This window comes from Sapajus apella, unplaced genomic scaffold, assembly GCF_009761245.1.
Source record: "Sapajus apella isolate SASKATOON/1434 unplaced genomic scaffold, GSC_monkey_1.0 scaffold27, whole genome shotgun sequence".
Lineage (NCBI taxonomy): Eukaryota > Metazoa > Chordata > Mammalia > Primates > Cebidae > Sapajus > Sapajus apella.
In genome coordinates this window covers 373,762-386,992 of record NW_022436967.1, presented here as the reverse complement: position 1 = coordinate 386,992, position 13,231 = coordinate 373,762, and positions in this window count along the sequence as shown.

The window sequence follows — 13,231 nt, the reverse complement described above, 5'->3', positions numbered from 1 at the left end:
ACTGAACATCAGACTTGTCAAAAAATGTTCCTTGTTGATCTGACAGAGACCGAATATTGAAGTTAGAGAGAGATTTGCTGAAATATCTCCCTTGTCTGGGGGAAAAGCCGAAATTCTGTTGTTGACCCTGACCATGAAGATTGGAATAGAGGTTGTGTGAAAACAGAGGTAGTGCTGATGGAGGCACCACCTCCAGCCTCGGAATGTAAGCCTTGTGATTGATTACAGGCAGGAACCCAGGCACTCAGGGGGGGAATGTGGGAGCAGGGGGGCAGGTGGCAGCTCGGCTCCTCTCCACACCAACCGGATTAGTGACAACGTCACAGGAGTTCAATGGCTGGTTCTCTTTGCCTTCTCTCCTTCTATGCTCTTAGGCAAAAGCACAAATACATCTTGTAAGAAAACCTAATATCAGCGACAGAGAGGACTGTTATTTTTAAAGGACTCCTTTCAGCCATGAGGCTCCACGCAGAGCCTGCATCCGGACAGCCCTCTCCTCCTGAGCTTTTTCCCAAGGGGCAAAAAGCCACATTCTATAGACTGCGTGACCTTGGGTTACTCAGTGGGCATTCTGAGTATGTCTCCTTCCCCAGGGCGCTCAAAGTTCAGTTACCGTTCTATCTACAGGAAAGAAAAGGTAGAGAAAATCCTTTCTGTGGTTTCTTTTTTTCCACATTAATGGTATCCTTTATACTCAGTGGTTTTTTTAAATGGGGAAGGAAGGAAGGAACGAAGGAAGAAAGGAAGGAAGGAAAGGAGGGAGAGAGGGAGGGAGGGAAGGAGAGAGGGAGGGAGGGAAGGATGGAGAGAGGGAAGGAGAGAAGAAGGGACGGAGGGGAAAGAAAGGGAAAGGAAAGGAGGAGGGAGAAATGCAGGCTGGCTAGAAGATGCTTTTAAAGTCAAGAAAGTGAACAAGAGCGTGCTGATGTGGCCGTGAGGCACAGCACCTGTGGGCATGGAGCAGCGCGAGCAGGGGTCATAATCACAGAGGGCTCACACCACAGCACCTGGGGAGTGAAGGAGGATTCGCTGTCAGAATTGCCTGAGCAACTTCCCCAAAATACCATCCTCCTCCTCCTCCCCGCTAAGATTTCGAGGTTGATTTACAGCGCACAGTGTGAAAGGATGTCCGAGTGTGTTGAGTGAAAAATGCAAGATGCAGAAGAGTGCTTTCAGGAAGATCCCATTTCTGTTAATAATACAGTCATAATTACATGTCTTATTTGCACACGTCATTATATTCCTAGAATAATATGAAAGAATACACAGCAGACGTAAGCAGTGCTTTTTTCTAAGAGAGGACATTATGATGGGCTTTCACTCTTAAATTAACATACTGGAATATTTCACATTGTTAATTGTTATGTTTCTCCCCCATCTGGTCTCACCAGACCCCTTTATAGTTACCCTGGCATGAACCACAGTCCACAGAACAAGAAAAATGTTTCAAATACTTAATTTTTAAGAAAAAATAATAGGACTTACACCTGTAATCCTAGCATTTTGGGAAGTCAAGGCAGGCGGATCACCTGAGGTCAGGAGTTCGAGACCAGCATGACCAACATGAAGAAACCCTGTCTCTACTAAAAATACAAAAATTAACCAGGCGTGGTGGCGCATGCCTGTAATCCCAGCTACTCGAGAGGCTGAGGCAGGAGAATTGCTTGACCACGGGAAGCAGATGTTGTGGTGAGCCGAGATCACACCATTGCACTCCAGCCTGGGCAACAAGAATGAAACTCCACCTCAAAAAAAAAAGAAAAGACATTTGTTTTCTGCCCTAAATCTAGAGCAGGAAGATTCTTCCACACACTGACAGAGCAGAGGTTTAGGTAGAGCCCCCATGTCTAGAGAGAAGAGACAGAGGAGGCATATTACAGGGGCAGGAGTGGGTGACAAGAGTAGCTACGATGCCCCACAGAAGAGAAAGTCCGCAGACTCCAGGGAGCTGCAGCAAGCTGAGAGGGGCTGAGGTGTCGCCGCTTTGCCACAGGGTGAGGACCACCCATCACCAAGGGTTGTTGTCACCTGGTGGTGTCCCCCGTGCAGTGGCACTGATCTGCTTCCCCGAGTCTACCCAGCACGGTCTTGTGCCTCCCTCCCAACCCCCCTCCAGTGGAAACTCCCAGGCTCCAGTCCAGCAACACCAGACGCCCATGAGCTGCCACCTTGCCCCAAATCAGGTGAGACATGAGCACTAGACTTCGGGGTGAAATCGAGACTTGCACTGGGCCAGGATGGGACCAGAGGGAACAAGTTTGGGAGCACTGAGCCAGGGTGGCGGTGGACATGCTGCCTTTGGTGTATGCACATTTTAGAATGCGTCATGTGTTGCTGCATGCATGTGCTGCGTTGTGAGGAAAAGCCTGATTTGAGGGAAACCAATTTGACTCAACATTCACTATTTATCAAGTACAACCTCCACATTGACTCTTAAGACCTTCCCTCCCTCAGCTTTCTCTCAGACCAAGTCAGTGTCTAATTAATCTCCAAGGACACCTTTCCATCTTCTACAGACACACACACACCACACACACTCTACCCACACAACACACTATATTCCCACACAGTGCACACACAGCCCACACCACACCACACACACTCTAGCCACACAACAGACACACCACACTATACTCCCACACGGTGCACACACACACCACACACACACCACACATATACCACACTATATCTCACATACCACACACACATACACACATACACCACACACATACCACACTATACACTACACACCACACACACAGTACACATGCCACACACCGCACTATATTACACATACCACACACACACACTATACATGACACACCATGCACGCACACACACCACACACACACACCCCACAGTATACACTACACACCATACACAGTACACATACACCACACACTGCACTATATCACACATACGACACACACATACACACACACACCACCCTATACTCCATACACCATGCACACACACACCACACCCAAACCACACTATACACTACACACCACACGCAGACCACACTATACACCACATGCAAACCACACTCTACACCACCCATCACACTATATACTCCACACATTGTGCACACACCACACACCACACACACACACACGCGTGCGTGTGCGCGCGTGCTTCATGTAACCCCTTCGCCTTTCCATTTGCACTCCCAAGGTCTCTCCCTCCCCCCTCTCATTCCTTAGCTGTTCTGGGAATGCTGACTGAATTTCCCATTGGCTTTGGGGACAGTCACCTCGGTTTGCAGTCTCGGGTCTGTCATTATCTGCCCTCACACAGCTTGCATTGGGACCGTCTCCTTAGCACGGTCAGTTCCACTGCACAATCACGGCACACCATTTGCCACTGTCCCTGGTCTCTGACACAGCATCCGAAATCTACTGCTCTCCTATGAAAGATGACCCCTCACTAATCCTCCTGGGATCTGCAGTATTGTTTCCAGAAAGTACATTTTCAAGCTGGAAAGGGTTTTTTCATCCTTCTTGACAGTCGTTGTAATAAGACTCCATTATCAGATTAGCAGAGAATGATGATGCTAAGAAGTGACACTGCACAAAATGTGATAGTTGACAGAGAGCCTGTTTCATTTGGTATTCACTCATAGAATGTCATTCGGCCCTCAAAGAAGGGCACATTAGAATGAGACTCTCTCACCTCCATTTCTGCTGATGAGCCCAAAAGAATTAATGATAGAAAAGTGACTGGAACAGATCTCCCTTCTACAGATGCACAGAGATGAGCCCCTAGTCCCTCCACAACTCCTGGTATCTGCATTCAGATAAGGATAGGAAAAGACAGCAGAGAGAAGAGAGAATTTTGGTGAGACTCATCATTGGAGAGAGCTATGCTGCCTGAGTCTTGTGAGTACCCAGAAAACCCCCTTGGGATATAGAGAGGTGGGGACCCCAGACCAGTAAGGGGACTTCAGGGGACCACACTAAAAAGTGTTTCCTGTGGCTGCATACATACATGCTGACCAGCGCAAATCACTCATGAGAAAGAGTGGCCGAAATGTAGAAACTCAGAAGACCCACACTGTGTTCCATTTGCTACATGAGTCTGACAGCCAGCAGGGGTTCTGACGCAAAGAGTCTGGCTGGGAAGGGAGTTGGAGGCCAGTTCTAGATCCCTGCTCACTGGGTCTGTGGCCTCAGCAGCTGCTGAGAAGGCGGAGGTTCAATTGCCTCCCAGTTGTTGAGAGGCAAATGGTACATCTCCCAGCCTTGACACATGGTTTTCACATCACTAAATGGGGATGCAGCGCAAGAAGACAGAACCATCCCTGTATAGGGACCAGAGACCATGATTTATCTCATCCTGATGGAAAGAAAATGACCTCTATCTCCTTGCCTAGTGGAAAAGGAAGAAGAGGGAAGAAGAAGGAATAGGAGGGGAGGGGAGAGGAGAGAGGAGGGGATGGGAAGTAAGGGGAGGGGAGGGGATGGGAAGTGAAGGGAAGAGGAGGGGAGGGGAGGGAAGGGCAGAGAAGGAGGGGGAGGGGAGAGGAGGGAAGAGGAGAGGAAAAAGTGGAGGGGATGAGAGGGGAGGAGAGGGGAGAGAGGAAGGGTGGGAGAAAGGAGGAGTAAGAGGGGAGGGGAGGGGGAGGCATTGCAGGTGAGAAGTTATTTGAAGTATCAAAAAGAAACTGATAACCTAGAATAATCCATCTGCTTCCTGTATTATTCTATTTCTGAGAATGAAGAAGAAACGCTTCTCTCACCTCACGAAGAGTCACTGCTCTGTTTATCTTAGAGTCTAAATATGAATATGTGCCTCATCGTACACTGTCATCCCTTTTGCAAATGGCCACATGAGCCTGGACTAAATATGGGATGGCTATTTAACATTATGGAAGCTAGAAAAACACCACCAAACTCTGGAAAAGGAGACTATTGACAAAGTAAATGCCTCCTACTTGTGATAAACACAATAATAAAAAAGCTATTAAAAATTATTGCGCCACATTCTACTTTGAGAATCTTGGTTTGATTTCTTTGAAAAGCAGCAGAATGTATCCTCATTTGGGGAATGAGGATGTGGTCGTTTTTATTCTTTTTTGTTTTTTCTTTTTTCTCTCAAATTGTAAGCTTTCAAGGACACTAAGTAAATCTCTGCCTCTGGAAGGGTCAATCTGAAATAACCAGATTTCAGATTGTGACACCTACAAAATATAGAAATGAACATGTCACCTCCATGCCAGGCCCCCAGCCAGACCTGCATGCCGCTCACTCATCCTGCGAGTATTTGGAGAACCCATTATGTACCGGACACCATGCCAAGTGCTGGGCAGACAAGAGTGAAAAAGACACACAAGCCACCTGCTCTCCTAGTGCAGTTCCAAGAAATCAGATCAGAGAAATAGCTGTGAACCCCTAACAGTTGAAATTTCAAAGGAATTGTAACTCAGCATCAAATTCAGTGTTAGGTGTTTTGCTTTTGTTTTTGGTTTGTTTTTTTTTTCCGATAATCTCACATTTTGCATGTGATAAACAATCATCATGTAAAGAGCTCACCAGTAAGGCACCAAAAGGTGCATCACAGTCAAGAAATGTCAGCCCTTTTTGCTATATGGCATTGCTTAAAAAAAAAAAAAAAAAAAAAAGGATTACTATTGAGAATAAATTGGGCCGGGTGCAGTGGCTCACACCTGTAATCCCAGCACTTTAGGAAGCCGAGGTGGGAGGATCACCTGAGGTCAGGAGTTCAAGACCAGCCTGGCCAACATGGTGAAACCCCATCTCTACTACAAATACAAAAATTAGCCGGGCCTGGTGGCACATGCCTGTAATCCCACCTACTCGGGAGGCTGAGGCAGGAGAATCACTTGAACTCAGGAGTCGGAGGCTGCAGTAAGCTGAGATCTCGCCATTGCACTCCAGCCTGAGCAACAGAGTGAGACTTCATCTCAAATAATAATAATAAATTGACCAGGCATGGTGGCTCATGCCTGCAATCCCAGCGCTTTGGGAGGCTGAGAGGCAGGCGGATCACATGAGGCCAGGAGTTAGAGACCAGCCATAACCAACATGGCAAAACTCCGTCTCTACTAAAAATACAAAAGTTAGCTGGGCATGGTGGTGCACATCTGTAATCCTAGCTACTCGGGAAGCTAAGACAGGAGAATCGCTGGAATCTGGGAGGCGGAGGTTGCAGTGAACCGAGATTGCACCACTGCACTCCAGCGTGGGTGACAGAGCCTGACTCTGAAGAACAAATGGATATGTAGATGTAGGGTTGGTGCTAAATGTTTTCATATATAGATTCTGCTGTTTTCATATATAGATTCTATCATTTAGCAATTTTTTTTATGTCCTTCGGTTTTCACTTCCCAGGTAACATGGAAGGCTACAGGAAGGGAAGAGTCAGGGGCAACAAAGAAATAGATTTCTGGCCAGGCACGGTGGCTTATGCCTGTAATCCTAGCACTTTGGGAGGCCAAGCCGGGCGTATCACAAGTTTAGGAGTTCAAGACCAGCGTGATCAATATAGTGAAATCTGTCTCTACTAAAAATACAAAAATTAATCAGGCATGGTGGTGAGTGTCTCTAATCCCAGCTACTTGTGGGCCTGAGGCAGGAGAATTGCTTGAGCCCAGGAGGCAGAGGCTGCAGTGAGCTGAGATGGCTCCACTGGACTCAAAAAAAAAAAGGAAAGAAAAAAGAAATGGATCTCTGTCCCAGTGACATTTTATTCACTCAACATTTTGCTCCATCTTTAAAAGGGAGATACATTTTAAATGAAAGAAATTAGTCTCTGTTTTCCCCTTAACTTCTCTTCGAAAACGAATGAGATTTTCCGTAAACTTGTCTCTCTAATCTGCAGATTCTGTTTTAGTGGATCAATGAGAAAACATTTTGACAATTCAAATGTTCATTTTTTAGGGGAAAAATAGCCCTCTCTATCCAGATGCCAAGACTGTGGCTTATGTGTTCTTAGGCCCTCAAGCTATCAATCCGCATTTCACTACAGATATTGCCCAGATGTCTTGGTCAGTGCACATTAAAGGCTTAGTTTGCTGGCTTCTTAGGAAAGAGATTTAACATTAGCACATGTTCAATGTAAAGGAACATCCTTCTCCATTGAAAGAGAAATTTTATTTCTCAGGGAGAAAAAATTACAACGTGTAGTCACTAGGATGCATTATGAACCTGTTATTGTGTGTGGGATTTATGATCAAGGTCTCTCTCTTCCGCGAGGATTCTTCAGCTAAGGGCGGAATTACAGATTTCAGCGCCCACAAAAATGTTTCACGGACCTTTGGCCCCATCTAGTGGCCATATCCTGTCACATCTCCCAACATTTTCCTCTTGGAATTTGAAGAGAATGAAATGAGAGGGTCTGTCGGTGAAAGCTGAGGAGTTCATACTCTATACAGGCTTGGCAGAAGACTAGGGTTGGCCAACAGAACTGTTATGCCTCAGATCTGTGCTGGGCACAGGACATTTCTTCATAGATTAGAGCGAGAGAGCTGCAATCGGATCTTGTGGCATTTAAAAAGGAGCCATTTTCAAACAAATCTGCAAAGTGCTAAGCTGTCTCTTCTTAGTCAATGGCTTGAAGCGTAGTCTGAAATGCACAAAGTGCGTGTGTGTGTGTGTGCACATGCAGGCACATGTGTGTGCATGTGCGTGTAGGTTGCGTGTGTGTGGAGGGCGTTGTATGAAAATGTGCAGGGTTTGTGTGAGCTCTGCAGTGCCAACTGGCATCAGGAAGGGACATATGCAAAATCACATTCCACATGGCCTCTAAATTTAGATAAGCTGTCAATATCCTGCACTAGAGGGGCCTTCTTTCCCCATGCTCTGGTTTAAAGGCTTAAAAACGGAAGCCAAGTTTAGCCCGTCTGAAAGCGCAGGCGGTTAATGGCGCTGTCCGGAGGGAAGTCAAACGGCAGCTTAGGCTATCGACAGCGTGAGATCAAGATCCCACAGCCGCACAGAAGCAGCGGCTCAGGGTCAGTCCCCTCTCCCTCTTCCACCCTACACCCACCCGCAACAGGCACAGAAGCAAAGTGATCAGAGGCAGGGGGGATCTGGGCCTTAAAGTTCCCTTTTTTGTTCTGTTAAGAGTAAAGGTCAGCAGAAATTAGGCATAGATGGAAATCCAGATTCCGTTTGACCCCCAATTCTGTCTTCATGGAGGGAGGAAGTGCTAGAGATCCGGCTTCAGCAACACTATGACAATGGCCGTGAACATCTGCCTTAAGATGTTCTCAAGAGCAGACCAGTAGCCAAGAGGGTCACAAGTTGACATGTGGAGAACTCCTTGACTCACTTCAAGCCTAGCAGATCACAAATCTAGTCATCATGGCTCTACTTTTCCCCTGCCCTATTTATTCTTATTGCCCTATTTTTGAAATTATTTTTAAATTATTTTTACATATCGGTAGGGAATTTAAAAGTAAAATGTGGGTAGGACAGAAATTCACTTTTTCGATTCCCTTGTCTATTTAATCCCCAAGCAGAATGTATGCCTTACCCTCAAAAAGATATGTTTCCTCATTAACCCCCTTCCTGTAAAATCAGGCTATTAATAGTATCTACCCCATTGGGTTACTATGAGAATTAAATGTGTTAATACATGTAGAACACGTACAACAGTGCCTAAGCGCTCACTCAATAAATGTCAGCTACAGGTACTAAAATAATTCTAGCAAGTCAAATGAGCAGAGACAGAAACTAAAATAGCTTATTTGCTCTTCAAAAATTCTTTTTACGGGTTGCTTGACTATGTTTGCTTTCAAGAAATGCAGGTCTCCTTTCCAAGACCCATAACTCCTTAAGGAGGAGGTGGCATTAAGAGATCCTCCGTGGGACTCTACAGCCACCAAACTCCATCCACAACTCAGGAGACATAGAGAATTTGAATGGGAAGATGTGGACTCTGTTACTGCCAACAGACGCCTGGGGATATCTCCTTGATGATCACACTAAAAGGCCTCTGGGACCCTTCAGAGAAGAGGCCCTCACTGTCGGCAGCTGTGATCGCCTGTCTTGGAATCTCTGAAAACCCTTAGGAAGCATTATAGACATATGCTTCAACTTTTGGGGCAGACTCGGAATTTTAATTCTATGAAACTATCTGAACAGTCCAGTCAGGAGAAAGATTGACATACCATGGGTAGGAAAAAACTGCTCTATTATTCATCCTTACTGGAAAGACAAGTAATTTCAGCCTGACAAAATAAAAATGAGAAGAGGCAGAGAGAGTAGGCAAGTGAGATACGGAGACAGGAAAGCAGATGAATGGATAGATAGACAACAGATAGATAGATACATAGAGGATAGAAACACAGATAGGTAAGTACACAGGTAATTGATAGAGATACATACATAGATATATGGATAGTTAGACATATAGGTCATCATGCCCGCAGAGATGCATGCCTAATACATACAAACAGACCCACAGAAAATGGTGCATACATAGATGCAGACATACTTACATACATAGAAAAATGTGCAGGCTGCAGAGGAGAGGGAGAGAGCAAGAAACACACTAAATTAACCTTTTGTTCCTCACCTGAGAAACGTAATGGGATCCTAGATTCCAGCTTGTACATCACCCCTTAAAAAGCTCATTGAGAAGTTTGGTCATGATCCTGTCCTTATCCCAGAGCTCTTGGGAAACTTTGCCATTAACTCTTACAATTGCTGCACCTGCTCATTCACTCCTGGGAAAATGTCAAGATCTTTTTCCTTTTGTGGAACAGAGGCTACAGTAAAGTCACTTTTCTTCTACTGAGACTTTTTCAGAAGGTTTTTTTTTCCCTCCTACTATTCCAAAGATTTTATTTTAGACTGCAATGGAAAGCACAAAGAGGCATTCAGCTCAGGCTGCAGATTGCTAGAAAACCCTTCACATCCCACAGAAATTAGAGAGGCAGCCGCACTCATCAGCAATAGTGTATAAATTTGGAAGGAGTGATTTTATAAAATCAGACCATTTTAGAATGAGGAGAAACATTAGTTCATCCTCTTCATCTGCAAGATGAGGGGACTGAGGTACTTAGGATCTAATCTTTGACTACTCAAAGAGCCTCACTTTTCTCATCTGTGAAGCACAAGGATGACGGCACGGTGACTGAATTAACAACAGGTTGGTATTCAGGGGCTGTGCCGTTCCGGAGCAGGTGTGCCTCTTTGGAAGGCCCTGAGCCCGGCTGCCTTCTCCATGCTGCTGAGCAGAAGCAAATCTATTCCCGTGCAGCCCCGATCTCAGGCTTCCTTCTCCTCAGATTCCCAAGGTAGAAATCCAGATAGATGACCTGGCTGGCCCCAGACCGCCTTGTGATTACAATTCTGAGTGTTATTTACTCGAAGAGCGCATTAAGCGCACACCTGTGGTGGAGAATATTTAATGCAGATGTTTGGGAAGCAGCTTTGCCAAAACTGTCAGAAAATGCATGTGAGGAAATTAGCCTCCTGGTCCCTCAGTGGGTATTATGTCTTTTATTGTCTTTGTATTTTGAAGTATTTTCTTTTTTAAAGATGAGGGTTTAAAAGACTGCTCCATTGAGGGCATGGAGGAGGGAGACGGAGGGAGAAAAGAAAACAGGGGAAAAATAACAGAAATGGGGAATCCCACCTGCAATAATCTGAACCAGGTGGAGCTCAATCCTTCCACCGCTGCTCCATGAGGAGCTGGGATAGAGAACCACGTCTGGACAGAACAGGAGCTTGGAGTGAGGAGAGATTCCTGGGCACTCTAAGAGGGAGAAGACATAAAAGATCCAGGATCCTATTAAGAAGATGGCTTCTCCCAGTGGGCCAGGCTGCCTAGAGAGGGTGGGCCCAATGGGATAAGGTGGTAGGAAAAGACACTGACATTTAACTAATGTAGCATTAACCATGAGGACCGGCCAGTGAGGACGCCCTGGTGATCAAAATAGAGCAGACCAATCAAGTTCCAGAGAGCAGGACTTCCAGGGCCAACAGTCTTCCTGGCAGACTAAAAGAGGAAATCTTAAAAGAGCTGTGGGTGCCAATGTAGAAAATGTCAAACTTCTCCAGGGTAGAAAGAAAAATGATTGTTGTCTGGACTGAGCCCAGATCTCCACAGGAGGGGAAGGTACTTGGGAAAACAGTACAGAAAGATGGCCTGCGAGGGTGGGGTGGGGCTCCTCTCCACCGTTTTCAGGAGGATGAAACCAAGTAGTCCTTGGGGGCTACAGCATGGAATTTTCAGTTGGGCAATAAATATAGCTAGTTTCTTTTTTGATTCACTCACAATTTAGAAGGAAGACAGGCTGGGGGTGTCTCCTCCTGGGAGCTGCTCCTGTCCTAAGGATGGTCTGGGGCTGGGGCATGGTAGCTCATGCCTGTAAAGCACTTTGGGAGGCCTAGGCGGGTGGATTACCTGAGGTCAGGAGTTCGAGACCAGCCTGGCCAACATGGCAAAACCCTGTCTCCATTAAAAATACAAAAATTAGCTGGGCATGGTAGTGCATGCCTGTAATACCAGCTACTCCGGAGGCTGAGACAGGAGAATCTCCTGAAGCCAGGAGGTTGCAGTGGGCAGAGATCACATCACTGCACTTCAGCCCAGGCAACAAGAGTGAAACTCCGTCTCAAAAAATTTAAAAAAAAAAGAAAAGAAAAAAAGAAGAAATGGTCTGGAAGGGGAAGGGGACAGGAGAATACACAGAATGAAGGGCAAAAACGTGATGAAGGTCACTTGGCCTTCTTTTAGTGTTGAAGGTCACCGAGGGTTGTCTCCAGTCTTGGGAAAGAGTGATTAAGTATTCTACTTGAGCTGGCCCGCAATTAGATTGGGGTTCAGGGCATGATGCAAATAGCCTCTGTCTGGCTCTGTGCTCTATGCATACATTTTCAGGGACTTCACACAGAACCGATGTAAAGAGAGAGGAACACACAGCCTGCACAAGCAATTGTGCAGAGTAGTTCCCAAGAGGAGTCTTAGGGAATTTGAGGACTAACCTTAAGCACCCCATACCCAGAAAGATGAGAGAGGAAGGCGAGAAGGATCAATGAGCCCCATCACTCCACACAGGTCAGGCTAGCATCCAGCCTAATCAGACCTGGAGAGCGAGACTGGCCAGATAAAACAAGAAGCAATCCAGGAACCTGCCGAGGGATTTCCCACACACAGGAGAGGGAAGACAGGACTATGGATCATGACTCACTGCCATAAGAATGTTGCGTGGTGTCTGGAATATTTGCTTCATCCCTCTGGCTGTTTCTTTTCCTCGTTCTGTTTCCCCCTGGTGAGCAGCACTGGAGGTCTTAGATGTTTCGTGTGCTGCAGGAAATGGGAAAGCCAGAAAAATAAAATAAAACTCAACAACCAGGCTTAGATTGGGAAGGAGAAAAAGACCCTGGAAAGAAGCAGAAGACAACAGCTCAGAAGAGCCTGAGGGTCGGGCTGAACCTCTGGAGCCTTCACAGCTTGGTGAGAAGGGAGCCAGTCAAGGGTATGAGGAGGGACACAAATGGTGAGAACACAGCCCTGGGCCGTGAGAAGTCATGAGTGCTGGCCTCAACTCTGTGTCTACCTCTGTGACCGAGGGCAAGCCTTCTCACCTCTCTGAGTCTACCATGATGAGTAAATCAGGAGTCAGCTTCTTTACCAGGATGCTGGCCAGAGCAGTGGAGTACCAAGGTGGGAAGTGGGAGAGTGGTCAGCCCTGAGTGCAGGAAATGAGGAGCACATTGTCATCAGAACATTTTTCAACAATAATGAAACAGACTCAGCAGTTCTGCTTTTTATTATCATCATGCACAGGCAATGGAAAGCAATGTCTGTGCTAAAATGCTCCTCCCTACCAGGATGTTGTATCTTACTCCCCCACCCTCTAGGGAAGATGCAACGCCAGAGAGCCCTTAGTTGGCAGGAAGTCCATGGAAGAGCTTTCTAATGCCACTCAATAATTACAAACAATTAGAGCTACACGAACACGAAACACAGTATTGCTGAAAAAATTACGAGAGGGAATGTAGTAAGCTAAAGAACGGCCGCAAAGATATCAAATCCTCATTCCTGGAACTAGCAAATGTTAGTTTATTTGGCAAAAACTTTACAGATATGATTAAGTTAAGGATCTTAAAATGGGGAGATTATCCTGGATTATCTCTGTGGGCCCTAAATGCAATCACACGTATACTTATAAGAAAGAGACAAAGGGAGATTTGACACAGACACAAAAAGAGGCAATGTGGCTGCTTTGGGCACACACCAGGAGCTAGAAGGGGCA